Source organism: Arachis ipaensis, chromosome B07 (assembly GCF_000816755.2).
Source record: "Arachis ipaensis cultivar K30076 chromosome B07, Araip1.1, whole genome shotgun sequence".
NCBI classification, from domain to species: domain Eukaryota; kingdom Viridiplantae; phylum Streptophyta; class Magnoliopsida; order Fabales; family Fabaceae; genus Arachis; species Arachis ipaensis.
Genome location: NC_029791.2, coordinates 116197379 through 116207282, shown reverse-complemented (window position 1 = coordinate 116207282; position 9904 = coordinate 116197379). Strand labels below are relative to the sequence as shown.

The 9904-nt window shown below is 34.9% G+C and overlaps 1 pseudogene; it reads right to left on the bottom strand.

Moving 5' to 3' along the window:
• On the bottom strand, positions 8260–9446 carry LOC107607750 (annotated as a pseudogene).

The window sequence follows — 9904 nt, the reverse complement described above, 5'->3', positions numbered from 1 at the left end:
AAGTGTGAAATTTTAGAATGCAAGTAAAATGTAAAATTAGAATTTTCAATTTATGAATAAGATAAAGATTGTATTTTAAAGAGATTTTTTAAATTTGTAAATAAGATTAGGGTGAAGTATGAAGTATAATCTATTATTATCCATTGCTAACCCTATAATCATGTGATTGTTCCTATGATATTTTTTATTTGTTTTGGTGACGAAAAGAATGCAGAAATACAGAGATAACGTGACTCAAAATTATGTTACTGAACTCTTTAATTTGTTGAATTTTGACCTAATTTTATTGTATGTCTCAAGACAAAAATATCTACTAATTATCTCAACTATTAATCTTGTAGATATTTTGTGAATATGACGAGAATGAATTATGGAATAAAAAATACCTAAAATGAGAAGAATATATTTGATAAATTAATTTTGATGATTGTGTGTGTTTTATTCGGGAAGAGAAGGGTGTGGCTGGGAATTGCGTGGGACATTTGAGACAGTAGATAGGGAATTTATACTCAGTCCTATTTATGGTCCACTTATCATAAAAAGTAATTTTACATAAGCTTTTTGAAAGGATTGAGAGAAGACTCAGAGTAATCATAGAAACAAAAGGATATTAAATTGAAAAGTGTATTAAGCTTCCCTTACAAGAGTACTGCATTATGCCATTTATAGCAATAACAACACAGTTGCAGTAACAAGATAACAGAATAACCAATTCTTGTTATTCAGTCCACAACTTAACTAACTCACTATTATACACTAATATCTTTATACTCTATTAGCCCCCCTCAAACTTAAAGTCACCATCGAGGAGTTACTTTAAGTTTGTTTTTAAATTTGTCAAAGAATTCTAGAGATAATGGCTTAGTAAAGATATCAGCCACTTGATCAGTGGCACTGATATGAACAACACTAAGCTGCTTGCGGTTCACCCTTTCTCGCACGAAGTGAAGGTCTAACTCAAAATGTTTAGTCCTACTGTGGAGAATTGGATTTTCAGCTAACAAAACTGCACTAATATTGTCACAATATAGTATTGGAGTGGCTGAGATTTTGACTTGAAGTTCCTCAAGCAAGTGAAGCACCCAAATGAGCTCAGAATCACATGCTGCAAGACCCCGATATTCTGCCTCTGTACTACTTCTACTTACTGAAGCTTGCTTTCTACTGGATCAGGAGATCACATTTGAGCCAAGATAAATGCAAAAACCGCAAGTGGATCGTCGATCATCCAAGTCTGACCCCCAATCAGAATCTGAGAAAGCAAATAACCTTAAATCAGTACTAGGATGAAATAGAATCCCCTGATTTACTGTTCCAGCAAGGTACCTTAGGATCCTCTTTACACATTTCCAATGTGACATAAGAGGAGCTTGCATATATTGGCTAACCTTGTTCACTGAATAAGCAATATCAGGGCGTGTAATAGTAGCGTATTGCAGGGAACCAACAATAGATCGATATAAAGTTGGGTTATGAAAATAATCAGTGCCTTGTTTTGTTAATTTCATTGTAGTTACCATAGGCGTTGGCACTCCTTTAGAGTCTACCATGCCAGCCTTGGATAACACATCCTGAATGTATCTTGTTTGTGATAAATGATAAGAACCAGTATGTGATTTATGAGCTTCAATGCCTAAAAAATAACTAAACTCACCAAGGTCCTTTAAGGAAAAAATCTGATTTAAATCTGTGATAGTACTTTGAATAGCCTGAGAGTCATTTCCAGTTATCAATATATCATCAACATAGACTAATATGTAAAGTTTAAGATCACCTGAGTGTTTCATAAATAAACAATGATCAGACCGTGTCTTAGTGAACCCAAATTTAGCCAAAGTGGTAGCAAGCTTGAGAAACCAAGATCTGGGCGCTTGCTTCAAACCATAGAGTGATTTATGTAATTGACAAACCTGTAGATTATCACCTTGGTGAAACCCAGGGGGTTGCTTCATGTAAACAAGCTCAGTTAAGTCACCGTTAAGAAATGCATTGTTAAAATCTAGTTGTTTAATTTGCCATTTATAAGATAGAGCAAGGGTTAAAATAATGCGAATTGTAGGAGGCTTGATCACCGGGGCAAAAACCTGATCAAAATCAATACCTTCGATTTGATGATTATCTTTCGCCACAAGACGAGCCTTATATTTCATAATCTCACCATTAGGATGCCTTTTGATGGTGAATATCCATCTACAACCAATGACCTTAGCATGAGATGGAGCTGGTACAATAGACCATGTTTTAGTGTTATATAGAGCTTGTAATTCATCCAGCATTGCTTGTTTCCAATGGGTAGAATTCAAAGCTTGAGAAACAGTAGTAGGGGGTTGATTAATCAAGTCATTGGAAGAAGAGGTTGTAGTGATAACAGAAAAAGAGGCAGGCTTTGATACACCAGATTTTGATCTGGTGATCATAGGATGAGAATTAGTGGTAGGAATAACATTAGAATTAGCACCAAGTTGTATCTCAATCCCAGAAATAGAAATACTGTCTGTATATACAGTTGAAAAATCTCTTAATTTTAGAATGCAAGTAAAATTAGAATTAAAAATTTTCAATTTATGAATAAGATAAAGATTGTATTTTAAAGAGATTTTTTAAATTTGTAAATAAGATTAGGGTGAAGTATAAATTTTACTCTATTATTATCCATTGCTAACCCTATAATCATGTGATTGTTCCTATGATATTTTTTATTTGTTTTGGTGACGAAAAGAATGCAGAAATACAGAGATAACGTGACTCAAAATTATGTTACTGAACTCTTTAATTTGTTGAATTTTGACCTAATTTTATTGTATGTCTCAAGACAAAAATATCTACTAATTATCTCAACTATTAATCTTGTAGATATTTTGTGAATATGACGAGAATGAATTATGGAATAAAAAATACCTAAAATGAGAAGAATATATTTGATAAATTAATTTTGATGATTGTGTGTGTTTTATTCGGGAAGAGAAGGGTGTGGCTGGGAATTGCGTGGGACATTTGAGACAGTAGATAGGGAATTTATACTCAGTCCTATTTATGGTCCACTTATCATAAAAAGTAATTTTACATAAGCTTTTTGAAAGGATTGAGAGAAGACTCAGAGTAATCATAGAAACAAAAGGATATTAAATTGAAAAGTGTATTAAGCTTCCCTTACAAGAGTACTGCATTATGCCATTTATAGCAATAACAACACAGTTGCAGTAACAAGATAACAGAATAACCAATTCTTGTTATTCAGTCCACAACTTAACTAACTCACTATTATACACTAATATCTTTATACTCTATTAGCCCCCCTCAAACTTAAAGTCACCATCGAGGAGTTACTTTAAGTTTGTTTTTAAATTTGTCAAAGAATTCTAGAGATAATGGCTTAGTAAAGATATCAGCCACTTGATCAGTGGCACTGATATGAACAACACTAAGCTGCTTGCGGTTCACCCTTTCTCGCACGAAGTGAAGGTCTAACTCAAAATGTTTAGTCCTACTGTGGAGAATTGGATTTTCAGCTAACAAAACTGCACTAATATTGTCACAATATAGTATTGGAGTGGCTGAGATTTTGACTTGAAGTTCCTCAAGCAAGTGAAGCACCCAAATGAGCTCAGAATCACATGCTGCAAGACCCCGATATTCTGCCTCTGTACTACTTCTACTTACTGAAGCTTGCTTTCTACTGGATCAGGAGATCACATTTGAGCCAAGATAAATGCAAAAACCGCAAGTGGATCGTCGATCATCCAAGTCTGACCCCCAATCAGAATCTGAGAAAGCAAATAACCTTAAATCAGTACTAGGATGAAATAGAATCCCCTGATTTACTGTTCCAGCAAGGTACCTTAGGATCCTCTTTACACATTTCCAATGTGACATAAGAGGAGCTTGCATATATTGGCTAACCTTGTTCACTGAATAAGCAATATCAGGGCGTGTAATAGTAGCGTATTGCAGGGAACCAACAATAGATCGATATAAAGTTGGGTTATGAAAATAATCAGTGCCTTGTTTTGTTAATTTCATTGTAGTTACCATAGGCGTTGGCACTCCTTTAGAGTCTACCATGCCAGCCTTGGATAACACATCCTGAATGTATCTTGTTTGTGATAAATGATAAGAACCAGTATGTGATTTATGAGCTTCAATGCCTAAAAAATAACTAAACTTACCAAGGTCCTTTAATGAAAAAATCTGATTTAAATCTGTGATAGTACTTTGAATAGCCTGAGAGTCATTTTCAGTTATCAATATATCATCAACATAGACTAATATGTAAAGTTTAAGATCACCTGAGTGTTTCATAAATAAACAATGATCAGACCGTGTCTTAGTGAACCCAAATTTAGCCAAAGTGGTAGCAAGCTTGAGAAACCAAGATCTGGGCGCTTGCTTCAAACTATAGAGTGATTTATGTAATTGACAAACCTGTAAATTATCACCTTGGTGAAACCCAGGGGGTTGCTTCATGTAAACAAGCTCAGTTAAGTCACCGTTAAGAAATGCATTGTTAAAATCTAGTTGTTTAATTTGCCATTTATAAGATAGAGCAAGGGTTAAAATAATGCGAATTGTAGGAGGCTTGATCACCGGGGCAAAAACCTGATCAAAATCGATACCTTCGATTTGATGATTACCTTTCGCTACAAGACGAGCCTTATATTTCATAATCTCACCATTAGGATGCATATCCATCTACAACCAATGACCTTAGTATGAGATGGAGCTGGTACAATAGACCATGTTTTAGTGTTATATAGAGCTTGTAATTCATCCAGCATTGCTTGTTTCCAATGGGTAGAATTCAAAGCTTGAGAAACAGTAGTAGGGGGTTGATTAATCAAGTCATTGGAAGAAGAGGTTGTAGTGATAACAGAAAAAGAGGCAGGCTTTGATACACCAGATTTTGATCTGGTGATCATAGGATGAGAATTAGTGGTAGGAATAACATTAGAATTAGCACCAAGTTGTATCTCAATCCCAGAAATAGGAATACTGTCTGTATATACAGTTGGAAAATCTCTTTGGGAGAAAATATTATGAGGAGGCTGCAGAGATGTAGTGGTGTCTGAAACAAATGGTGGTGAAGAATTTGAGGGTAAAGCATTATTAGATGAAGGAACATTTTGAATTTGTACACGACCACCATTAGAAGAAGAAGATAATGATGGATCATGAAAAATAGAATCTGAGGTATATGAGGGGGAGGATGTTAAAATTGGAAAAGTAAGGACAGTATGAGGAAATTGATTTTTAACAAGAGGAGGATTGGTGTTAGAAAAGAGATCAATATAGGGAAATTTATGTTCATCAAAGAGAACATGACGAGTAATTACCACCTTACCACTCTTGGTAAGACACTTGTATCCCTTATGGTTTGGAGCATAACCTAAGAAAACTGATAAATCAGATTTGAAATCAAATTTATTAGAGGTATAAGGCTTTAAACAAGGATAACAGGCACATCCAAATACTTTTAAAAAAGAATAATCAGGGCTATGATTGTGTAAAAGTTCATAAGGAGACAAGGTCTTAGTATTAGAGGAGGGTAATCTGTTGATTATGTAAGTGGCTGAGAGGAATGCATCATCCCAATGTAACAAGGGAAGTGATGTAGCAGCCAACATGGCTAAACCAATTTCAGTAATATGCCTATGTTTTCTCTCAGCTCTTCCATTCTGTTGGTGTGTATAAGGACATGAAAAACGATGTGTAATGCCTTGAGAAGCTAGATATTGAGTGAAAGATGTAGAAAGGTATTCTCAGCCATGATCAGTTTGAAGTGCTTTGATTTTCAAACCAGTATGTCTTTCTATATTTGCTTGAAATTGTAAAAAAGCTTGAAAAGCTTGAGACTTTGAATTTAAAAGAAAAACAAATGTGTATCTGGTATATGCATCAATGAAAGAAATATAATAATTGAAACCATTAAAGGAAGTAATGGGAGAGGGTCCCCAAATATCAGAATAAATCATATCTAATGGAGCATGAAAATTATAAGAATCATTAGAGAAAGGTAATAGATGCATCTTAGCTTTGCAACAAGATTCACACAAACCAGAATTTATTGAATTGATATTAATAGGAACATGACATTTATTCATTACAGCTATAGCAGTTTTAGAAGCACAATGACCAAGCCTTTGATGCCATAGATTATAAGAATCTGATTGAGCAAGAAAAGTACTTGGAGCACTCTTAACAGACGAAGAAAAAGAAGTATCATTAGGCCTAGATTGAACTACTGCAACATTCTCAAATTCATAAATTCCATGATTAGATCTCCCTTTGAGAAGAACGTTCTTGGAGGCCTGAGATTTAACAAAGCATTCATTAGGATGAAATTCAAAATAACAAGCATTGTCACAAGCAAATTTGTGAAGACTGATGAGATTTCTTGCAATGTCAGGAGAATGAATTAAGTGATCAAGAATGAAACATTTTTTAGTCTCAAGATTAATTAAATAAGAGTGACCAATAGAGGAAATTGCACTACCTGAACCATTACCTACTAGAATCTGGTCAGAACCTTGATAAGCTGAGGGGTGAAAAAGATTATTCGGATCAGGGGAGATGTGATGGCTCGCACCAGTGTCTGGGAGCCATGTAGAGTCGGATAGAACTGAAGGTGTGGCTAGGTAAGCTTGAGGTTGATGATAAGTCGATGGAGGTGGCAGAGGAGATTGTGGAGCTGAGGATGATTGAGAAGGTGAGGAGGAAGCCTGGTATGCTTGATTGAACCGATGAAAGCAATTCAGGGCAGTGTGTCCCATGCGACCACACACCTGACATTGGGGTCGAAAATTGGAATTGAAGGTGCGACCTCCACGTGCTCCACGAAAACCTCTTCCTCTTCGGCCTCCATTGTTAAATGTAGCAGTAGATCTTCTTGGTGGATAAGAGGCTTGAGTGTAGTGAGCTTGAAATTGAGAGAGATCAGACTTTCTGAATCTTGTAAGCATGTCTTCATGACCCAGTAAAAGGGCTTCAGCTTCCATGAGTGTTAAAGAGTCAAATTTTGTCATGACACTAGAGAGATACAAGGTATAATCCTCTATCAAACCATCAGTAATCGCTGAAATATGATCTTCAACAGAGAGAACATATCCATTTGCAGCTAAAGCATCAACTATTGTGCGAATTTTCTTCAAATACTCAGTAGCCGAAAGTCCTTGCTTTTGAACCAGTTTGAGTTGTGCTTTCAACTGTTGAATCTTGATCTTGGAGATCTTGGCAAAATATTCTTGAATATTATTCCAGACTTGATAAGCGTAGGTACAGTCCAACATGCGATTCTTGAAGGAAGAATCAATGGAGGTGAGCAACCATGTAAACAAATAGTGATCTTTGGTGATCCAATCCTTGAATGCTTCAGATTCGGTACTGGCAAGGCGCGCAGCATCATTCGCATATTGAGGAGGAATCTGATCTTGGCTGAGATGAGAGCCCAGCCTGTTAGCATGAATAACGTGTAAGGCTAATTGATTCCACGTTTTGAATGTATCTTCAGTAAGTTCTTTAAGAACGGGTGCAGAAAAAATGTTAGTGGGAGGGTTTGATTGGGCGGGAATGATAGAAGCCATGGATTCACAACCTGGCTCTATGATACCATGAAAGGATTGAGAGAAGACTCAGAGTAATCATAGAAACAAAAGGATATTAAATTGAAAAGTGTATTAAGCTTTCCTTACAAGAGTACTGCATTATGCCATTTATAGCAATAACAACACAGTTGCAGTAACAAGATAACAGAATAACCAATTCTTGTTATTCAGTCCACAACTTAACTAACTCACTATTATACACTAATATCTTTATACTCTATTACTTTTGCGTCATAAACAGTAAATAGGAACTCAAAATATCTCTCTCTTCTCTATTAAAAGGAACTAACTTTAGTCTCTATTGTGGTCCTACTTAATTAATTAATTAAAATACTTAAAATTAATGTAATTAATTTTTTTAAATAATATTATTTAAATTTATAAATTTAAAAATAATTCACTATTAAAAATATTAATATTAAAAAATTCATATATAACAATAATACACAATATATAATTTAAGATTACACTAATTTGTAAAATTACTTAATATAAAGAAAAACATAGTTAAACTCTATAGTTGACGACAATCATTGTGAAATTGTCATATGTGTTCAATCAAATCCTCTTTCAACTGTCTATGCTGCTGCCTATTTCAAAGTTAGGCATTTCTTTGGAGAAATTGATGGTATGGTGCAAAATCTTCCTCTCCCAGCTGAGGTTATGATAAGTCATTTTCGACATTGTCATACTCTAAACTTTGAGCAAAGTTTTCTGCATAAGTGTCTCTTTCATCCTCAACAATCATATTATGCAATATAATACAAGCTCTTATTATGTTTGCAAGCTTCTTTTTTTCCCAAAAGTGCGCTGGACCACGTATAATTGCAAAACGTATTTGCAACACTCCGAATACTCACTTCACATCTTTTCTTTGTCCTTCTTGGTATTGTGCAAATAACTTGCATTTTTTTCTTGTGATTTTGAGATTGATTTGACAAATGTGGCCCATTCAAGATAAATACAATCTGCTAAATAGTATCTCATAGTATAATTATTACCATTAATAGTATAATTTACTTTCGGAGTACGGTCATTTAGAATATCATCGAATACTGGTGAATAATCTAACACGTTGATATCGTTATTTGAACTAGAAACTCCAAAGAATGCATGTCATATCCAGAGGTTTGAAGATGCTACAACTGAAGATGTTACAACCTCAAGTACTATGATTGCAACCCCAAGATAATGACTCATGTACATATCTTTCCACGCCTTTGGACAATTTTTCCATTGCCAATGCATCCAGTCAATGCTACCCAACATGCCAAGAAAGCCACGACCCTCCGCCATTTGTAGTAGGCGTCGTACATCATTTGAATTTGGTTTTCACAAGTATTTATCCTCGAACACCGAAATGACACCTTCAACAAATTTTTTCAAGCATTCAATTGTAGTGCTCTTGCCTATGCGCACATAATCATCAACAGCATTAGCTGCTATGCTGTATGCTAACATCCGTATTGCAGCAGTGCATTTTTGGAGTGGTGACAAGCCTCTTCTCCCAGTTGCATCGACCCTCTGTTGAAAATACGGATAAACATTTGATAGAGTGTCTACTATCCGAAAGAACACATGTCTTCTCATTCGAAATCTCCGTCGAAAAATATCAGGATTATACATCGGCTCATCTGTAAAGTAATCTTGGAAAAGGCGATCATGTCCTTCTTCTCGATTTCTGTTGATCTATCTACGAAGAGTTGAGATAGAGCTTCTATCGATATCTTCTTCTTCTGAATCATCGAATAAACACTCATCGATCCAATTATCCATAAGTGCGTTATCTCGGCATCTTCTTTTACCACACAAAACCTCATTAAAAATATCATCAAAATTTCTAGCCATATCCTAAGATGTATTTTTTGGTATTCTTTTGAGGTGAGAAACTAAATTTGAAATAGAGTTGCTGAATCATTGATAGTTGATATTTATAAGTGTGTCCGCAACAAGTAGCTACTTCTCAACGACTAGTTTTGCAATGGCTACTTAACGGCTAGTTTTTTCTTGTCTAAGTTTAAAACGGCTAGTTTTGCAAGGGTCGCTTTCATAAACAATAACGGCACAATAATATTGACTAATTTAAAAAAATTACGTCACAAATGAATAGAACGGACTACATCACATATGGTAATACGCGATAAAAATAAAACATACTACTTAACTCTACGAATACAAGAAACCATTAAGTAAACCACTTATTAATTATTTTCTCACATGCTATCTCATAAAGAGCTTGTCGTTTTTCACTTATTTTGCAACGGCTAATTTTACAACGACTAATTTTATAATTTGATTAGCATTTT